This window comes from Schistocerca gregaria, unplaced genomic scaffold (assembly GCF_023897955.1).
Source record: "Schistocerca gregaria isolate iqSchGreg1 unplaced genomic scaffold, iqSchGreg1.2 ptg000451l, whole genome shotgun sequence".
In the NCBI taxonomy this organism is placed as follows: domain Eukaryota; kingdom Metazoa; phylum Arthropoda; class Insecta; order Orthoptera; family Acrididae; genus Schistocerca; species Schistocerca gregaria.
The window spans coordinates 864,017-884,312 of NW_026061871.1; the positions used below are offsets into that span (position 1 = coordinate 864,017).

General features: G+C 49.6%; 5 non-coding genes across 5 annotated transcripts; all 5 read left to right on the forward strand.

Moving 5' to 3' along the window:
* The first annotated feature begins 3,560 nt into the window (after window positions 1-3,560).
* Trnat-agu (transfer RNA threonine (anticodon AGU)) lies at window positions 3,561-3,634 on the forward strand. Its single transcript has one exon. It is a non-coding gene; the product is annotated as a tRNA-Thr (tRNA).
* A 1,396-nt stretch (window positions 3,635-5,030) lies between these two features.
* Window positions 5,031-5,104, forward strand: Trnat-agu (transfer RNA threonine (anticodon AGU)). The gene has a single exon. It is a non-coding gene; the product is annotated as a tRNA-Thr (tRNA).
* Window positions 5,105-6,501: 1,397 nt separating this feature from the next.
* Window positions 6,502-6,575, forward strand: Trnat-agu (transfer RNA threonine (anticodon AGU)). Its single transcript has one exon. It is a non-coding gene; the product is annotated as a tRNA-Thr (tRNA).
* Window positions 6,576-7,973: 1,398 nt separating this feature from the next.
* Trnas-acu (transfer RNA serine (anticodon ACU)) lies at window positions 7,974-8,047 on the forward strand. The gene has a single exon. It is a non-coding gene; the product is annotated as a tRNA-Ser (tRNA).
* A 1,396-nt stretch (window positions 8,048-9,443) lies between these two features.
* Window positions 9,444-9,517, forward strand: Trnat-agu (transfer RNA threonine (anticodon AGU)). Its single transcript has one exon. It is a non-coding gene; the product is annotated as a tRNA-Thr (tRNA).
* The last annotated feature ends 10,779 nt before the right edge of the window (window positions 9,518-20,296 follow it).

Consider the following 20,296-nt stretch of genomic DNA (forward strand, 5'->3'; position numbering starts at 1 on the left):
TATATGAACGTGTCCGCGCCTTTGTATTCTGGTACCTTCGCCGCTACAAACCAACCAACCATCGTGTCCGTGCACATCAGAGTCGCAAAGAATGGAGAATAGCCAGGCTTGGTCGTGTGTGTAGCTGTAGCTCAGTTGGCAGATCGTTCGCTTAGCGTGTGGACGGTCTCGGGTTCAAGCCCCGGCTCCTCCATGTTTTGTGGTCAGTGCATGGTAAGTGTTGGTCGGGGCGAACATAAACGCACGCAAGAAGTTGCAAAACCAGCGTCACAGACTGATATGATGTATACTGTCATAAGGAGAGCAAGATGTAAGTGTGGGGACCGGCTGTTATCGTGGTGTCATCGAGTGCAGATCTGTCTTAGGTATCACGGCTTAACGTCATTGAAGTCTAGAGGTGGACAACACGTTAGTCTTACTCAGAGCGGTGTCTGAACTCTATTTTCGACGTTATGCGTGCCACTTTCATTGTGGCCAACTACGATTCGATACAGAATGCACGAAACCTGAAAGACACCCTCACTGATACATAGAGAGTAGTGTTTGTCTACGGAATAATGGGAGTGCAAGGGTCTGTGACGTTGATATGACTGTATGTAGCACTACTAGTTATCGGGGGGGTGGGCGTAGCTCAGATGGTAGAGCGCTCGCTTAGTGTGTGAGAGGTACTGGGATCGATACCCAGCGCCTCCAGAATTTTTAACACACCTACATGCGCACCTTGCCATGCAAGTGGAATAATTCCCAACCGGCAGAGGTGTGTAGGCAGATACAAGCGAACGATTAGCATCCACAATTGCGCCGATTTCACGTAAATCCCACTGCACGTTGCCATTCTTTGCGTGCAGTCGGCTGCTACTGGTGTTGCTGGTTGTGACTGCTGATAACAGATGCCGTAGCAATCAATTCATGGAGTGAGTTGTATGTTTTGCGATAGTCTGTCTCTAACAAGGAAGCACAGGTGATATAGGTGCGAACACAGGAAGCTTGCAGCCCCTCGCTGCCTGCAGACACAGAGCAGCCACACTAGAAGAGCGGCCTAAGCCGTAGGCGAAATGTGCTCATTCGCTTTGGCGCGACGTCGAACTATAAATAAGGCTGTCACTAGCGTGAGCGTTGCGTGAGCGTCGTGTAAAGTCGGAAAAGTCATCTGCATGGGTGATTGCCAAGTTTGGGGAGCGTTTCGTAGTACGATCAGTGCAATGGGGACGCGGAAACTTGTTGTGTCCCAGTGTTTTGCAGTTGGACGACAAGAGTTTTACACAGTAGCAAAGAGCGAGGCACTGAGTTGGCATGAACAATGGAGAGCACAATGGGGCTCGAGATGTGCTTGTTACCTCGGGTGCTGTGTGGTTGTGGACAAGGAGTGAAATGGACCAATTTGTGACCGCCCTTTCAATTTAAGACGTTCAAAACAGACGGAATTTGCATTCGTAATACCAGAGCATCGAAACTACTTGGAACTCTTGTGTATATGAACGTGTCCGCGCCTTTGTATTCTGGTACCTTCGCCGCTACAAACCAACCAACCATCGTGTCCGTGCACATCAGAGTCGCAAAGAATGGAGAATAGCCAGGCTTGGTCGTGTGTGTAGCTGTAGCTCAGTTGGCAGATCGTTCGCTTAGCGTGTGGACGGTCTCGGGTTCAAGCCCCGGCTCCTCCACGTTTTGTGTTCAGTGCATGGTAAGTGTTGGTCGCGGCGAACATAAACGCACGCAAGAAGTTGCAAAACCAGCGTCACAGACTGATATGATGTATACTGTCATAAGGAGAGCAAGATGTAAGTGTGGGGACCGGCTGTTATCGTGGTGTCATCGAGTGCAGATCTGTCTTAGGTATCACGGCTTAACGTCATTGAAGTCTAGCGGTGGACAACACGTTCGTCTTACTCAGAGCGGTGTCTGAACTCTATTTTCGACGTTATGCGTGCCACTTTCATTGTGGCCAACTACGATTCGATACAGAATGCACGAAACCTGAAAGACACCCTCACTGATACATAGAGAGTAGTGTTTGTCTGCGGAATAATGGGAGTGCAAGGGTCTGTGACGTTGATATGACTGTATGTAGCACTACTAGTTATCGGGGGGGTGGGCGTAGCTCAGATGGTAGAGCGCTCGCTTAGTGTGCGAGAGGTACTGGGATCGATACCCAGCGCCTTCAGAATTTTTAACACACCTACATGCGCACCTTGCCAAGCAAGTGGAATAATTCCCAACCGGCAGAGGTGTGTAGGCAGATACAAGCGAACGATTAGCATCCACAATTGCGCCGATTTCACGTAAATCCCACTGCACGTTGCCATTCTTTGCGTGCAGTCGGCTGCTACTGGTGTTGCTGGTTGTGACTGCTGATAACAGATGCCGTAGCAATCAATTCATGGAGTGAGTTGTATGTTTTGCGATAGTCTGTCTCTGACAAGGAAGCACAGGTGATATAGGTGCGAACACAGGAAGCTTGCAGCCCCTCGCTGCCTGCAGACACAGAGCAGCCACACTAGAAGAGCGGCCTAAGCCGTAGGCGAAATGTGCTCATTCGCTTTGGCGCGACGTCGAACTATAAATAAGGCTGTCACTAGCGTGAGCGTTGCGTGAGCGTCGAGTAAAGTCGGAAAAGTCATCTGCATGGGTGATTGCCAAGTTTGGGGAGCGTTTCGTAGTACGATCAGTGCAATGGGGACGCGGAAACTTGTTGTGTCCAGTGTTTTGCAGTTGGACGACAAGAGTTTTACACAGTAGCAAAGAGCGAGGCACTGAGTTGGCATGAACAATGGAGAGCACAATGGGGCTCGAGATGTGCTTGTTACCTCGGGTGCTGTGTGGTTGTGGACAAGGAGTGAAATGGACCAATTTGTGACCGCCCTTTCAATTTAAGACGTTCAAAACAGACGGAATTTGCATTCGTAATACCAGAGCATCGAAACTACTTGGAACTCTTGTGTATATGAACGTGTCCGCGCCTTTGTATTCTGGTACCTTCGCCGCTACAAACCAACCAACCATCGTGTCCGTGCACATCAGAGTCGCAAAGAATGGAGAATAGCCAGGCTTGGTCGTGTGTGTAGCTGTAGCTCAGTTGGCAGATCGTTCGCTTAGCGTGTGGACGGTCTCGGGTTCAAGCCCCGGCTCCTCCATGTTTAGTGGTCAGTGCATGGTAAGTGTTGGTCGGGGCGAACATAAACGCACGCAAGAAGTTGCAAAACCAGCGTCACAGACTGATATGATGTATACTGTCATAAGGAGAGCAAGATGTAAGTGTGGGGACCGGCTGTTATCGTGGTGTCATCGAGTGCAGATCTGTCTTAGGTATCACGGCTTAACGTCATTGAAGTCTAGAGGTGGACAACACGTTAGTCTTACTCAGAGCGGTGTCTGAACTCTATTTTCGACGTTATGCGTGCCACTTTCATTGTGGCCAACTACGATTCGATACAGAATGCACGAAACCTGAAAGACACCCTCACTGATACATAGAGAGTAGTGTTTGTCTACGGAATAATGGGAGTGCAAGGGTCTGTGACGTTGATATGACTGTATGTAGCACTACTAGTTATCGGGGGGGTGGGCGTAGCTCAGATGGTAGAGCGCTCGCTTAGTGTGCGAGAGGTACTGGGATCGATACCCAGCGCCTCCAGAATTTTTACACACCTACATGCGCACCTTGCCATGCAAGTGGAACAATTCCCAACCGGCAGAGGTGTGTAGGCAGATACAAGCGAACGATTAGCATCCACAATTGCGCCGATTTCACGTAAATCCCACTGCACGTTGCCATTCTTTGCGTGCAGTCGGCTGCTACTGGTGTTGCTGGTTGTGACTGCTGATAACAGATGCCGTAGCAATCAATTCATGGAGTGAGTTGTATGTTTTGCGATAGTCTGTCTCTGACAAGGAAGCACAGGTGATATAGGTGCGAACACAGGAAGCTTGCAGCCCCTCGCTGCCTGCAGACACAGAGCAGCCACACTAGAAGAGCGGCCTAAGCCGTAGGCGAAATGTGCTCATTCGCTTTGGCGCGACGTCGAACTATAAATAAGGCTGTCACTAGCGTGAGCGTTGCGTGAGCGTCGTGTAAAGTCGGAAAAGTCATCTGCATGGGTGATTGCCAAGTTTGGGGAGCGTTTCGTAGTACGATCAGTGCAATGGGGACGCGGAAACTTGTTGTGTCCCAGTGTTTTGCAGTTGGACGACAAGAGTTTTACACAGTAGCAAAGAGCGAGGCACTGAGTTGGCATGAACAATGGAGAGCACAATGGGGCTCGAGATGTGCTTGTTACCTCGGGTGCTGTGTGGTTGTGGACAAGGAGTGAAATGGACCAATTTGTGACCGCCCTTTCAATTTAAGACGTTCAAAACAGACGGAATTTGCATTCGTAATACCAGAGCATCGAAACTACTTGGAACTCTTGTGTATATGAACGTGTCCGCGCCTTTGTATTCTGGTACCTTCGCCGCTACAAACCAACCAACCATCGTGTCCGTGCACATCAGAGTCGCAAAGAATGGAGAATAGCCAGGCTTGGTCGTGTGTGTAGCTGTAGCTCAGTTGGCAGATCGTTCGCTTAGCGTGTGGACGGTCTCGGGTTCAAGCCCCGGCTCCCCCATGTTTTGTGGTCAGTGCATGGTAAGTGTTGGTCGGGGCGAACATAAACGCACGCAAGAAGTTGCAAAACCAGCGTCACAGACTGATATGATGTATACTGTCATAAGGAGAGCAAGATGTAAGTGTGGGGACCGGCTGTTATCGTGGTGTCATCGAGTGCAGATCTGTCTTAGGTATCACGGCTTAACGTCATTGAAGTCTAGAGGTGGACAACACGTTAGTCTTACTCAGAGCGGTGTCTGAACTCTATTTTCGACGTTATGCGTGCCACTTTCATTGTGGCCAACTACGATTCGATACAGAATGCACGAAACCTGAAAGACACCCTCACTGATACATAGAGAGTAGTGTTTGTCTACGGAATAATGGGAGTGCAAGGGTTTGTGACGTTGATATGACTGTATGTAGCACTACTAGTTATCGGGGGGGTGGGCGTAGCTCAGATGGTAGAGCGCTCGCTTAGTGTGCGAGAGGTACTGGGATCGATACCCAGCGCCTCCAGAATTTTTAACACACCTACATGCGCACCTTGCCATGCAAGTGGAACAATTCCCAACCGGCAGAGGTGTGTAGGCAGATACAAGCGAACGATTAGCATCCACAATTGCGCCGATTTCACGTAAATCCCACTGCACGTTGCCATTCTTTGCGTGCAGTCGGCTGCTACTGGTGTTGCTGGTTGTGACTGCTGATAACAGATGCCGTAGCAATCAATTCATGGAGTGAGTTGTATGTTTTGCGATAGTCTGTCTCTGACAAGGAAGCACAGGTGATATAGGTGCGAACACAGGAAGCTTGCAGCCCCTCGCTGCCTGCAGACACAGAGCAGCCACACTAGAAGAGCGGCCTAAGCCGTAGGCGAAATGTGCTCATTCGCTTTGGCGCGACGTCGAACTATAAATAAGGCTGTCACTAGCGTGAGCGTTGCGTGAGCGTCGTGTAAAGTCGGAAAAGTCATCTGCATGGGTGATTGCCAAGTTTGGGGAGCGTTTCGTAGTACGATCAGTGCAATGGGGACGCGGAAACTTGTTGTGTCCCAGTGTTTTGCAGTTGGACGACAAGAGTTTTACACAGTAGCAAAGAGCGAGGCACTGAGTTGGCATGAACAATGGAGAGCACAATGGGGCTCGAGATGTGCTTGTTACCTCGGGTGCTGTGTGGTTGTGGACAAGGAGTGAAATGGACCAATTTGTGACCGCCCTTTCAATTTAAGACGTTCAAAACAGACGGAATTTGCATTCGTAATACCAGAGCATCGAAACTACTTGGAACTCTTGTGTATATGAACGTGTCCGCGCCTTTGTATTCTGGTACCTTCGCCGCTACAAACCAACCAACCATCGTGTCCGTGCACATCAGAGTCGCAAAGAATGGAGAATAGCCAGGCTTGGTCGTGTGTGTAGCTGTAGCTCAGTTGGCAGATCGTTCGCTTAGCGTGTGGACGGTCTCGGGTTCAAGCCCCGGCTCCTCCACGTTTTGTGTTCAGTGCATGGTAAGTGTTGGTCGCGGCGAACATAAACGCACGCAAGAAGTTGCAAAACCAGCGTCACAGACTGATATGATGTATACTGTCATAAGGAGAGCAAGATGTAAGTGTGGGGACCGGCTGTTATCGTGGTGTCATCGAGTGCAGATCTGTCTTAGGTATCACGGCTTAACGTCATTGAAGTCTAGAGGTGGACAACACGTTAGTCTTACTCAGAGCGGTGTCTGAACTCTATTTTCGACGTTATGCGTGCCACTTTCATTGTGGCCAACTACGATTCGATACAGAATGCACGAAACCTGAAAGACACCCTCACTGATACATAGAGAGTAGTGTTTGTCTACGGAATAATGGGAGTGCAAGGGTTTGTGACGTTGATATGACTGTATGTAGCACTACTAGTTATCGGGGGGGTGGGCGTAGCTCAGATGGTAGAGCGCTCGCTTAGTGTGCGAGAGGTACTGGGATCGATACCCAGCGCCTCCAGAATTTTTAACACACCTACATGCGCACCTTGCCATGCAAGTGGAACAATTCCCAACCGGCAGAGGTGTGTAGGCAGATACAAGCGAACGATTAGCATCCACAATTGCGCCGATTTCACGTAAATCCCACTGCACGTTGCCATTCTTTGCGTGCAGTCGGCTGCTACTGGTGTTGCTGGTTGTGACTGCTGATAACAGATGCCGTAGCAATCAATTCATGGAGTGAGTTGTATGTTTTGCGATAGTCTGTCTCTGACAAGGAAGCACAGGTGATATAGGTGCGAACACAGGAAGCTTGCAGCCCCTCGCTGCCTGCAGACACAGAGCAGCCACACTAGAAGAGCGGCCTAAGCCGTAGGCGAAATGTGCTCATTCGCTTTGGCGCGACGTCGAACTATAAATAAGGCTGTCACTAGCGTGAGCGTTGCGTGAGCGTCGTGTAAAGTCGGAAAAGTCATCTGCATGGGTGATTGCCAAGTTTGGGGAGCGTTTCGTAGTACGATCAGTGCAATGGGGACGCGGAAACTTGTTGTGTCCCAGTGTTTTGCAGTTGGACGACAAGAGTTTTACACAGTAGCAAAGAGCGAGGCACTGAGTTGGCATGAACAATGGAGAGCACAATGGGGCTCGAGATGTGCTTGTTACCTCGGGTGCTGTGTGGTTGTGGACAAGGAGTGAAATGGACCAATTTGTGACCGCCCTTTCAATTTAAGACGTTCAAAACAGACGGAATTTGCATTCGTAATACCAGAGCATCGAAACTACTTGGAACTCTTGTGTATATGAACGTGTCCGCGCCTTTGTATTCTGGTACCTTCGCCGCTACAAACCAACCAACCATCGTGTCCGTGCACATCAGAGTCGCAAAGAATGGAGAATAGCCAGGCTTGGTCGTGTGTGTAGCTGTAGCTCAGTTGGCAGATCGTTCGCTTAGCGTGTGGACGGTCTCGGGTTCAAGCCCCGGCTCCTCCACGTTTTGTGTTCAGTGCATGGTAAGTGTTGGTCGCGGCGAACATAAACGCACGCAAGAAGTTGCAAAACCAGCGTCACAGACTGATATGATGTATACTGTCATAAGGAGAGCAAGATGTAAGTGTGGGGACCGGCTGTTATCGTGGTGTCATCGAGTGCAGATCTGTCTTAGGTATCACGGCTTAACGTCATTGAAGTCTAGCGGTGGACAACACGTTCGTCTTACTCAGAGCGGTGTCTGAACTCTATTTTCGACGTTATGCGTGCCACTTTCATTGTGGCCAACTACGATTCGATACAGAATGCACGAAACCTGAAAGACACCCTCACTGATACATAGAGAGTAGTGTTTGTCTGCGGAATAATGGGAGTGCAAGGGTCTGTGACGTTGATATGACTGTATGTAGCACTACTAGTTATCGGGGGGGGTGGGCGTAGCTCAGATGGTAGAGCGCTCGCTTACTGTGCGAGAGGTACTGGGATCGATACCCAGCGCCTTCAGAATTTTTAACACACCTACATGCGCACCTTGCCATGCAAGTGGAATAATTCCCAACCGGCAGAGGTGTGTAGGCAGATACAAGCGAACGATTAGCATCCACAATTGCGCCGATTTCACGTAAATCCCACTGCACGTTGCCATTCTTTGCGTGCAGTCGGCTGCTACTGGTGTTGCTGGTTGTGACTGCTGATAACAGATGCCGTAGCAATCAATTCATGGAGTGAGTTGTATGTTTTGCGATAGTCTGTCTCTGACAAGGAAGCACAGGTGATATAGGTGCGAACACAGGAAGCTTGCAGCCCCTCGCTGCCTGCAGACACAGAGCAGCCACACTAGAAGAGCGGCCTAAGCCGTAGGCGAAATGTGCTCATTCGCTTTGGCGCGACGTCGAACTATAAATAAGGCTGTCACTAGCGTGAGCGTTGCGTGAGCGTCGAGTAAAGTCGGAAAAGTCATCTGCATGGGTGATTGCCAAGTTTGGGGAGCGTTTCGTAGTACGATCAGTGCAATGGGGACGCGGAAACTTGTTGTGTCCAGTGTTTTGCAGTTGGACGACAAGAGTTTTACACAGTAGCAAAGAGCGAGGCACTGAGTTGGCATGAACAATGGAGAGCACAATGGGGCTCGAGATGTGCTTGTTACCTCGGGTGCTGTGTGGTTGTGGACAAGGAGTGAAATGGACCAATTTGTGACCGCCCTTTCAATTTAAGACGTTCAAAACAGACGGAATTTGCATTCGTAATACCAGAGCATCGAAACTACTTGGAACTCTTGTGTATATGAACGTGTCCGCGCCTTTGTATTCTGGTACCTTCGCCGCTACAAACCAACCAACCATCGTGTCCGTGCACATCAGAGTCGCAAAGAATGGAGAATAGCCAGGCTTGGTCGTGTGTGTAGCTGTAGCTCAGTTGGCAGATCGTTCGCTTAGCGTGTGGACGGTCTCGGGTTCAAGCCCCGGCTCCTCCATGTTTTGTGGTCAGTGCATGGTAAGTGTTGGTCGGGGCGAACATAAACGCACGCAAGAAGTTGCAAAACCAGCGTCACAGACTGATATGATGTATACTGTCATAAGGAGAGCAAGATGTAAGTGTGGGGACCGGCTGTTATCGTGGTGTCATCGAGTGCAGATCTGTCTTAGGTATCACGGCTTAACGTCATTGAAGTCTAGAGGTGGACAACACGTTAGTCTTACTCAGAGCGGTGTCTGAACTCTATTTTCGACGTTATGCGTGCCACTTTCATTGTGGCCAACTACGATTCGATACAGAATGCACGAAACCTGAAAGACACCCTCACTGATACATAGAGAGTAGTGTTTGTCTACGGAATAATGGGAGTGCAAGGGTCTGTGACGTTGATATGACTGTATGTAGCACTACTAGTTATCGGGGGGGTGGGCGTAGCTCAGATGGTAGAGCGCTCGCTTAGTGTGCGAGAGGTACTGGGATCGATACCCAGCGCCTCCAGAATTTTTAACACACCTACATGCGCACCTTGCCATGCAAGTGGAACAATTCCCAACCGGCAGAGGTGTGTAGGCAGATACAAGCGAACGATTAGCATCCACAATTGCGCCGATTTCACGTAAATCCCACTGCACGTTGCCATTCTTTGCGTGCAGTCGGCTGCTACTGGTGTTGCTGGTTGTGACTGCTGATAACAGATGCCGTAGCAATCAATTCATGGAGTGAGTTGTATGTTTTGCGATAGTCTGTCTCTGACAAGGAAGCACAGGTGATATAGGTGCGAACACAGGAAGCTTGCAGCCCCTCGCTGCCTGCAGACACAGAGCAGCCACACTAGAAGAGCGGCCTAAGCCGTAGGCGAAATGTGCTCATTCGCTTTGGCGCGACGTCGAACTATAAATAAGGCTGTCACTAGCGTGAGCGTTGCGTGAGCGTCGTGTAAAGTCGGAAAAGTCATCTGCATGGGTGATTGCCAAGTTTGGGGAGCGTTTCGTAGTACGATCAGTGCAATGGGGACGCGGAAACTTGTTGTGTCCCAGTGTTTTGCAGTTGGACGACAAGAGTTTTACACAGTAGCAAAGAGCGAGGCACTGAGTTGGCATGAACAATGGAGAGCACAATGGGGCTCGAGATGTGCTTGTTACCTCGGGTGCTGTGTGGTTGTGGACAAGGAGTGAAATGGACCAATTTGTGACCGCCCTTTCAATTTAAGACGTTCAAAACAGACGGAATTTGCATTCGTAATACCAGAGCATCGAAACTACTTGGAACTCTTGTGTATATGAACGTGTCCGCGCCTTTGTATTCTGGTACCTTCGCCGCTACAAACCAACCAACCATCGTGTCCGTGCACATCAGAGTCGCAAAGAATGGAGAATAGCCAGGCTTGGTCGTGTGTGTAGCTTTAGCTCAGTTGGCAGATCGTTCGCTTAGCGTGTGGACGGTCTCGGGTTCAAGCCCCGGCTCCTCCATGTTTAGTGGTCAGTGCATGGTAAGTGTTGGTCGGGGCGAACATAAACGCACGCAGGAAGTTGCAAAACCAGCGTCACAGACTGATATGATGTATACTGTCATAAGGAGAGCAAGATGTAAGTGTGGGGACCGGCTGTTATCGTGGTGTCATCGAGTGCAGATCTGTCTTAGGTATCACGGCTTAACGTCATTGAAGTCTAGAGGTGGACAACACGTTAGTCTTACTCAGAGCGGTGTCTGAACTCTATTTTCGACGTTATGCGTGCCACTTTCATTGTGGCCAACTACGATTCGATACAGAATGCACGAAACCTGAAAGACACCCTCACTGATACATAGAGAGTAGTGTTTGTCTGCGGAATAATGGGAGTGCAAGGGTCTGTGACGTTGATATGACTGTATGTAGCACTACTAGTTATCGGGGGTTGGGCGTAGCTCAGATGGTAGAGCGCTCGCTTAGTGTGCGAGAGGTACTGGGATCGATACCCAGCGCCTCCAGAATTTTTAACACACCTACATGCGCACCTTGCCATGCAAGTGGAATAATTCCCAACCGGCAGTGGTGTGTAGGCAGATACAAGCGAACGATTAGCATCCACAATTGCGCCGATTTCACGTAAATCCCACTGCACGTTGCCATTCTTTGCGTGCAGTCGGCTGCTACTGGTGTTGCTGGTTGTGACTGCTGATAACAGATGCCGTAGCAATCAATTCATGGAGTGAGTTGTATGTTTTGCGATAGTCTGTCTCTGACAAGGAAGCACAGTTGATGTATTGCGAACACAGGAAGCTTGCAGCCCCTCGCTGCCTGCAGACACAGAGCAGCCACACTAGAAGAGCGGCCTAAGCCGTAGGCGAAATGTGCTCATTCGCTTTGGCGCGACGTCGAACTATAAATAAGGCTGTCACTAGCGTGAGCGTTGCGTGAGCGTCGTGTAAAGTCGGAAAAGTCATCTGCATGGGTGATTGCCAAGTTTGGGGAGCGTTTCGTAGTACGATCAGTGCAATGGGGACGCGGAAACTTGTTGTGTCCCAGTGTTTTGCAGTTGGACGACAAGAGTTTTACACAGTAGCAAAGAGCGAGGCACTGAGTTGGCATGAACAATGGAGAGCACAATGGGGCTCGAGATGTGCTTGTTACCTCAGGTGCTGTGTGGTTGTGGACAAGGAGTGAAATGGACCAATTTGTGACCGCCCTTTCAATTTAAGACGTTCAAAACAGACGGAATTTGCATTCGTAATACCAGAGCATCGAAACTACTTGGAACTCTTGTGTATATGAACGTGTCCGCGCCTTTGTATTCTGGTACCTTCGCCGCTACAAACCAACCAACCATCGTGTCCGTGCACATCAGAGTCGCAAAGAATGGAGAATAGCCAGGCTTGGTCGTGTGTGTAGCTGTAGCTCAGTTGGCAGATCGTTCGCTTAGCGTGTGGACGGTCTCGGGTTCAAGCCCTGGCTCCTCCATGTTTCGTGGTCAGTGCATGGTATGTGTTAGTCGGGGCGAACATAAACGCACGCAAGAAGTTGCAAAACCAGCGTCACAGACTGATATGATGTATACTGTCATAAGGAGAGCAAGATGTAAGTGTGGGGACCGGCTGTTATCGTGGTGTCATCGAGTGCAGATCTGTCTTAGGTATCACGGCTTAACGTCATTGAAGTCTAGAGGTGGACAACACGTTAGTCTTACTCAGAGCGGTGTCTGAACTCTATTTTCGACGTTATGCGTGCCACTTTCATTGTGGCCAACTACGATTCGATACAGAATGCACGAAACCTGAAAGACACCCTCACTGATACATAGAGAGTAGTGTTTGTCTGCGGAATAATGGGAGTGCAAGGGTCTGTGACGTTGATATGACTGTATGTAGCACTACTAGTTATCGGGGGGGTGGGCGTAGCTCAGATGGTAGAGCGCTCGCTTAGTGTGCAAGAGGTACTGCGATCGATACCCAGCGCCTCCAGAATTTTTAACACACCTACATGCGCACCTTGCCATGCAAGTGGAATAATTCCCAACCGGCAGAGGTGTGTAGGCAGATACAAGCGAACGATTAGCATCCACAATTGCGCCGATTTCACGTAAATCCCACTGCACGTTGCCATTCTTTGCGTGCAGTCGGCTGCTACTGGTGTTGCTGATTGTGACTGCTGATAACAGATGCCGTAGCAATCAAATCATGGAGTGAGTTGTATGTTTTGCGATAGTCTGTCTCTGACAAGGAAGCACAGGTGATATAGGTGCGAACACAGGAAGCTTGCAGCCCCTCGCTGCCTGCAGACACAGAGCAGCCACACTAGAAGAGCGGCCTAAGCCGTAGGCGAAATGTGCTCATTCGCTTTGGCGCGACGTCGAACTATAAATAAGGCTGTCACTAGCGTGAGCGTTGCGTGAGCGTCGTGTAAAGTCGGAAAAGTCATCTGCATGGGTGATTGCCAAGTTTGGGGAGCGTTTCGTAGTACGATCAGTGCAATGGGGACGCGGAAACTTGTTGTGTCCCAGTGTTTTGCAGTTGGACGACAAGAGTTTTACACAGTAGCAAAGAGCGAGGCACTGAGTTGGCATGAACAATGGAGAGCACAATGGGGCTCGAGATGTGCTTGTTACCTCGGGTGCTGTGTGGTTGTGGACAAGGAGTGAAATGGACCAATTTGTGACCGCCCTTTCAATTTAAGACGTTCAAAACAGACGGAATTTGCATTCGTAATACCAGAGCATCGAAACTACTTGGAACTCTTGTGTATATGAACGTGTCCGCGCCTTTGTATTCTGGTACCTTCGCCGCTACAAACCAACCAACCATCGTGTCCGTGAACATCAGAGTCGCAAAGAATGGAGAATAGCCAGGCTTGGTCGTGTGTGTAGCTGTAGCTCAGTTGGCAGATCGTTCGCTTAGCGTGTGGACGGTCTCGGGTTCAAGCCCCGGCTCCTCCATGTTTAGTGGTCAGTGCATGGTAAGTGTTGGTCGGGGCGAACATAAACGCACGCAAGAAGTTGCAAAACCAGCGTCACAGACTGATATGATGTATACTGTCATAAGGAGAGCAAGATGTAAGTGTGGGGACCGGCTGTTATCGTGGTGTCATCGAGTGCAGATCTGTCTTAGGTATCACGGCTTAACGTCATTGAAGTCTAGAGGTAGACAACACGTTAGTCTTACTCAGAGCGGTGTCTGAACTCTATTTTCGACGTTATGCGTGCCACTTTCATTGTGGCCAACTACGATTCGATACAGAATGCACGAAACCTGAAAGACACCCTCACTGATACATAGAGAGTAGTGTTTGTCTGCGGAATAATGGGAGTGCAAGGGTCTGTGACGTTGATATGACTGTATGTAGCACTACTAGTTATCGGGGGTTATGCGTAGCTCAGATGGTAGAGCGCTCGCTTAGTGTGCGAGAGGTACTGGGATCGATACCCAGCGCCTCCAGAATTTTTAACACACCTACATGCGCACCTTGCCATGCAAGTGGAATAATTCCCAACCGGCAGTGGTGTGTAGGCAGATACAAGCGAACGATTAGCATCCACAATTGCGCCGATTTCACGTAAATCCCACTGCACGTTGCCATTCTTTGCGTGCAGTCGGCTGCTACTGGTGTTGCTGGTTGTGACTGCTGATAACAGATGCCGTAGCAATCAATTCATGGAGTGAGTTGTATGTTTTGCGATAGTCTGTCTCTGACAAGGAAGCACAGGTGATGTAGGTGCGAACACAGGAAGCTTGCAGCCCCTCGCTGCCTGCAGACACAGAGCAGCCACACTAGAAGAGCGGCCTAAGCCGTAGGCGAAATGTGCTCATTCGCTTTGGCGCGACGTCGAACTATAAATAAGGCTGTCACTAGCGTGAGCGTCGTGTAAAGTCGGAAAAGTCATCTGCATGGGTGATTGCCAAGTTTGGGGAGCGTTTCGTAGTACGATCAGTGCAATGGGGACGCGGAAACTTGTTGTGTCCCAGTGTTTTGCAGTTGGACGACAAGAGTTTTACACAGTAGCAAAGAGCGAGGCACTGAGTTGGCATGAACAATGGAGAGCACAATGGGGCTCGAGATGTGCTTGTTACCTCGGGTGCTGTGTGGTTGTGGACAAGGAGTGAAATGGACCAATTTGTGACCGCCCTTTCAATTTAAGACGTTCAAAACAGACGGAATTTGCATTCGTAATACCAGAGCATCGAAACTACTTGGAACTCTTGTGTATATGAACGTGTCCGCGCCTTTGTATTCTGGTACCTTCGCCGCTACAAACCAACCAACCATCGTGTCCGTGAACATCAGAGTCGCAAAGAATGGAGAATAGCCAGGCTTGGTCGTGTGTGTAGCTGTAGCTCAGTTGGCAGATCGTTCGCTTAGCGTGTGGACGGTCTCGGGTTCAAGCCCTGGCTCCTCCATGTTTCGTGGTCAGTGCATGGTAAGTGTTGGTCGGGGCGAACATAAACGCACGCAAGAAGTTGCAAAACCAGCGTCACAGACTGATATGATGTATACTGTCATAAGGAGAGCAAGATGTAAGTGTGGGGACCGGCTGTTATCGTGGTGTCATCGAGTGCAGATCTGTCTTAGGTATCACGGCTTAACGTCATTGAAGTCTAGAGGTAGACAACACGTTAGTCTTACTCAGAGCGGTGTCTGAACTCTATTTTCGACGTTATGCGTGCCACTTTCATTGTGGCCAACTACGATTCGATACAGAATGCACGAAACCTGAAAGACACCCTCACTGATACATAGAGAGTAGTGTTTGTCTGCGGAATAATGGGAGTGCAAGGGTCTGTGACGTTGATATGACTGTATGTAGCACTACTAGTTATCGGGGGGGTGGGCGTAGCTCAGATGGTAGAGCGCTCGCTTAGTGTGCAAGAGGTACTGCGATCGATACCCAGCGCCTCCAGAATTTTTAACACACCTACATGCGCACCTTGCCATGCAAGTGGAATAATTCCCAACCGGCAGAGGTGTGTAGGCAGATACAAGCGAACGATTAGCATCCACAATTGCGCCGATTTCACGTAAATCCCACTGCACGTTGCCATTCTTTGCGTGCAGTCGGCTGCTACTGGTGTTGCTGATTGTGACTGCTGATAACAGATGCCGTAGCAATCAAATCATGGAGTGAGTTGTATGTTTTGCGATAGTCTGTCTCTGACAAGGAAGCACAGGTGATATAGGTGCGAACACAGGAAGCTTGCAGCCCCTCGCTGCCTGCAGACACAGAGCAGCCACACTAGAAGAGCGGCCTAAGCCGTAGGCGAAATGTGCTCATTCGCTTTGGCGCGACGTCGAACTATAAATAAGGCTGTCACTAGCGTGAGCGTTGCGTGAGCGTCGTGTAAAGTCGGAAAAGTCATCTGCATGGGTGATTGCCAAGTTTGGGGAGCGTTTCGTAGTACGATCAGTGCAATGGGGACGCGGAAACTTGTTGTGTCCCAGTGTTTTGCAGTTGGACGACAAGAGTTTTACACAGTAGCAAAGAGCGAGGCACTGAGTTGGCATGAACAATGGAGAGCACAATGGGGCTCGAGATGTGCTTGTTACCTCGGGTGCTGTGTGGTTGTGGACAAGGAGTGAAATGGACCAATTTGTGACCGCCCTTTCAATTTAAGACGTTCAAAACAGACGGAATTTGCATTCGTAATACCAGAGCATCGAAACTACTTGGAACTCTTGTGTATATGAACGTGTCCGCGCCTTTGTATTCTGGTACCTTCGCCGCTACAAACCAACCAACCATCGTGTCCGTGAACATCAGAGTCGCAAAGAATGGAGAATAGCCAGGCTTGGTCGTGTGTGTAGCTGTAGCTCAGTTGGCAGATCGTTCGCTTAGCGTGTGGACGGTCTCGGGTTCAAGCCCCGGCTCCTCCATGTTTAGTGGTCAGTGCATGGTAAGTGTTGGTCGGGGCGAACATAAACGCACGCAAGAAGTTGCAAAACCAGCGTCACAGACTGATATGATGTATACTGTCATAAGGAGAGCAAGATGTAAGTGTGGGGACCGGCTGTTATCGTGGTGTCATCGAGTGCAGATCTGTCTTAGGTATCACGGCTTAACGTCATTGAAGTCTAGAGGTAGACAACACGTTAGTCTTACTCAGAGCGGTGTCTGAACTCTATTTTCGACGTTATGCGTGCCACTTTCATTGTGGCCAACTACGATTCGATACAGAATGCACGAAACCTGAAAGACACCCTCACTGATACATAGAGAGTAGTGTTTGTCTGCGGAATAATGGGAGTGCAAGGGTCTGTGACGTTGATATGACTGTATGTAGCACTACTAGTTATCGGGGGTTATGCGTAGCTCAGATGGTAGAGCGCTCGCTTAGTGTGCGAGAGGTACTGGGATCGATACCCAGCGCCTCCAGAATTTTTAACACACCTACATGCGCACCTTGCCATGCAAGTGGAATAATTCCCAACCGGCAGTGGTGTGTAGGCAGATACAAGCGAACGATTAGCATCCACAATTGCGCCGATTTCACGTAAATCCCACTGCACGTTGCCATTCTTTGCGTGCAGTCGGCTGCTACTGGTGTTGCTGGTTGTGACTGCTGATAACAGATGCCGTAGCAATCAATTCATGGAGTGAGTTGTATGTTTTGCGATAGTCTGTCTCTGACAAGGAAGCACAGGTGATGTAGGTGCGAACACAGGAAGCTTGCAGCCCCTCGCTGCCTGCAGACACAGAGCAGCCACACTAGAAGAGCGGCCTAAGCCGTAGGCGAAATGTGCTCATTCGCTTTGGCGCGACGTCGAACTATAAATAAGGCTGTCACTAGCGTGAGCGTCGTGTAAAGTCGGAAAAGTCATCTGCATGGGTGATTGCCAAGTTTGGGGAGCGTTTCGTAGTACGATCAGTGCAATGGGGACGCGGAAACTTGTTGTGTCCCAGTGTTTTGCAGTTGGACGACAAGAGTTTTACACAGTAGCAAAGAGCGAGGCACTGAGTTGGCATGAACAATGGAGAGCACAATGGGGCTCGAGATGTGCTTGTTACCTCGGGTGCTGTGTGGTTGTGGACAAGGAGTGAAATGGACCAATTTGTGACCGCCCTTTCAATTTAAGACGTTCAAAACAGACGGAATTTGCATTCGTAATACCAGAGCATCGAAACTACTTGGAACTCTTGTGTATATGAACGTGTCCGCGCCTTTGTATTCTGGTACCTTCGCCGCTACAAACCAACCAACCATCGTGTCCGTGAACATCAGAGTCGCAAAGAATGGAGAATAGCCAGGCTTGGTCGTGTGTGTAGCTGTAGCTCAGTTGGCAGATCGTTCGCTTAGCGTGTGGACGGTCTCGGGTTCAAGCCCCGGCTCCTCCATGTTTAGTGGTCAGTGCATGGTAAGTGTTGGTCGGGGCGAACATAAACGCACGCAAGAAGTTGCAAAACCAGCGTCACAGACTGATATGATGTATACTGTCATAAGGAGAGCAAGATGTAAGTGTGGGGACCGGCTGTTATCGTGGTGTCATCGAGTGCAGATCTGTCTTAGGTATCACGGCTTAACGTCATTGAAGTCTAGAGGTAGACAACACGTTAGTCTTACTCAGAGCGGTGTCTGAACTCTATTTTCGACGTTATGCGTGCCACTTTCATTGTGGCCAACTACGATTCGATACAGAATGCACGAAACCTGAAAGACACCCTCACTGATACATAGAGAGTAGTGTTTGTCTGCGGAATAATGGGAGTGCAAGGGTCTGTGACGTTGATATGACTGTATGTAGCACTACTAGTTATCGGGGGTTATGCGTAGCTCAGATGGTAGAGCGCTCGCTTAGTGTGCGAGAGGTACTGGGATCGATACCCAGCGCCTCCAGAATTTTTAACACACCTACATGCGCACCTTGCCATGCAAGTGGAATAATTCCCAACCGGCAGTGGTGTGTAGGCAGATACAAGCGAACGATTAGCATCCACAATTGCGCCGATTTCACGTAAATCCCACTGCACGTTGCCATTCTTTGCGTGCAGTCGGCTGCTACTGGTGTTGCTGGTTGTGACTGCTGATAACAGATGCCGTAGCAATCAATTCATGGAGTGAGTTGTATGTTTTGCGATAGTCTGTCTCTGACAAGGAAGCACAGGTGATGTAGGTGCGAACACAGGAAGCTTGCAGCCCCTCGCTGCCTGCAGACACAGAGCAGCCACACTAGAAGAGCGGCCTAAGCCGTAGGCGAAATGTGCTCATTCGCTTTGGCGCGACGTCGAACTATAAATAAGGCTGTCACTAGCGTGAGCGTCGTGTAAAGTCGGAAAAGTCATCTGCATGGGTGATTGCCAAGTTTGGGGAGCGTTTCGTAGTACGATCAGTGCAATGGGGACGCGGAAACTTGTTGTGTCCCAGTGTTTTGCAGTTGGACGACAAGAGTTTTACACAGTAGCAAAGAGCGAGGCACTGAGTTGGCATGAACAATGGAGAGCACAATGGGGCTCGAGATGTGCTTGTTACCTCAGGTGCTGTGTGGTTGTGGACAAGGAGTGAAATGGACCAATTTGTGACCGCCCTTTCAATTTAAGACGTTCAAAACAGACGGAATTTGCATTCGTAATACCAGAGCATCGAAACTACTTGGAACTCTTGTGTATATGAACGTGTCCGCGCCTTTGTATTCTGGTACCTTCGCCGCTACAAACCAACCAACCATCGTGTCCGTGCACATCAGAGTCGCAAAGAATGGAGAATAGCCAGGCTTGGTCGTGTGTGTAGCTGTAGCTCAGTTGGCAGATCGTTCGCTTAGCGTGTGGACGGTCTCGGGTTCAAGCCCTGGCTCCTCCATGTTTCGTGGTCAGTGCATGGTATGTGTTAGTCGGGGCGAACATAAACGCACGCAAGAAGTTGCAAAACCAGCGTCACAGACTGATATGATGTATACTGTCATAAGGAGAGCAAGATGTAAGTGTGGGGACCGGCTGTTATCGTGGTGTCATCGAGTGCAGATCTGTCTTAGGTATCACGGCTTAACGTCATTGAAGTCTAGAGGTGGACAACACGTTAGTCTTACTCAGAGCGGTGTCTGAACTCTATTTTCGACGTTATGCGTGCCACTTTCATTGTGGCCAACTACGATTCGATACAGAATGCACGAAACCTGAAAGACACCCTCACTGATACATAGAGAGTAGTGTTTGTCTGCGGAATAATGGGAGTGCAAGGGTCTGTGACGTTGATATGACTGTATGTAGCACTACTAGTTATCGGGGGGGTGGGCGTAGCTCAGATGGTAGAGCGCTCGCTTAGTGTGCAAGAGGTACTGCGATCGATACCCAGCGCCTCCAGAATTTTTAACACACCTACATGCGCACCTTGCCATCCAAGTGGAATAATTCCCAACCGGCAGAGGTGTGTAGGCAGATACAAGCGAACGATTAGCATCCACAATTGCGCCGATTTCACGTAAATCCCACTGCACGTTGCCATTCTTTGCGTGCAGTCGGCTGCTACTGGTGTTGCTGATTGTGACTGCTGATAACAGATGCCGTAGCAATCAAATCATGGAGTGAGTTGTATGTTTTGCGATAGTCTGTCTCTGACAAGGAAGCACAGGTGATATAGGTGCGAACACAGGAAGCTTGCAGCCCCTCGCTGCCTGCAGACACAGAGCAGCCACACTAGAAGAGCGGCCTAAGCCGTAGGCGAAATGTGCTCATTCGCTTTGGCGCGACGTCGAACTATAAATAAGGCTGTCACTAGCGTGAGCGTTGCGTGAGCGTCGTGTAAAGTCGGAAAAGTCATCTGCATGGGTGATTGCCAAGTTTGGGGAGCGTTTCGTAGTACGATCAGTGCAATGGGGACGCG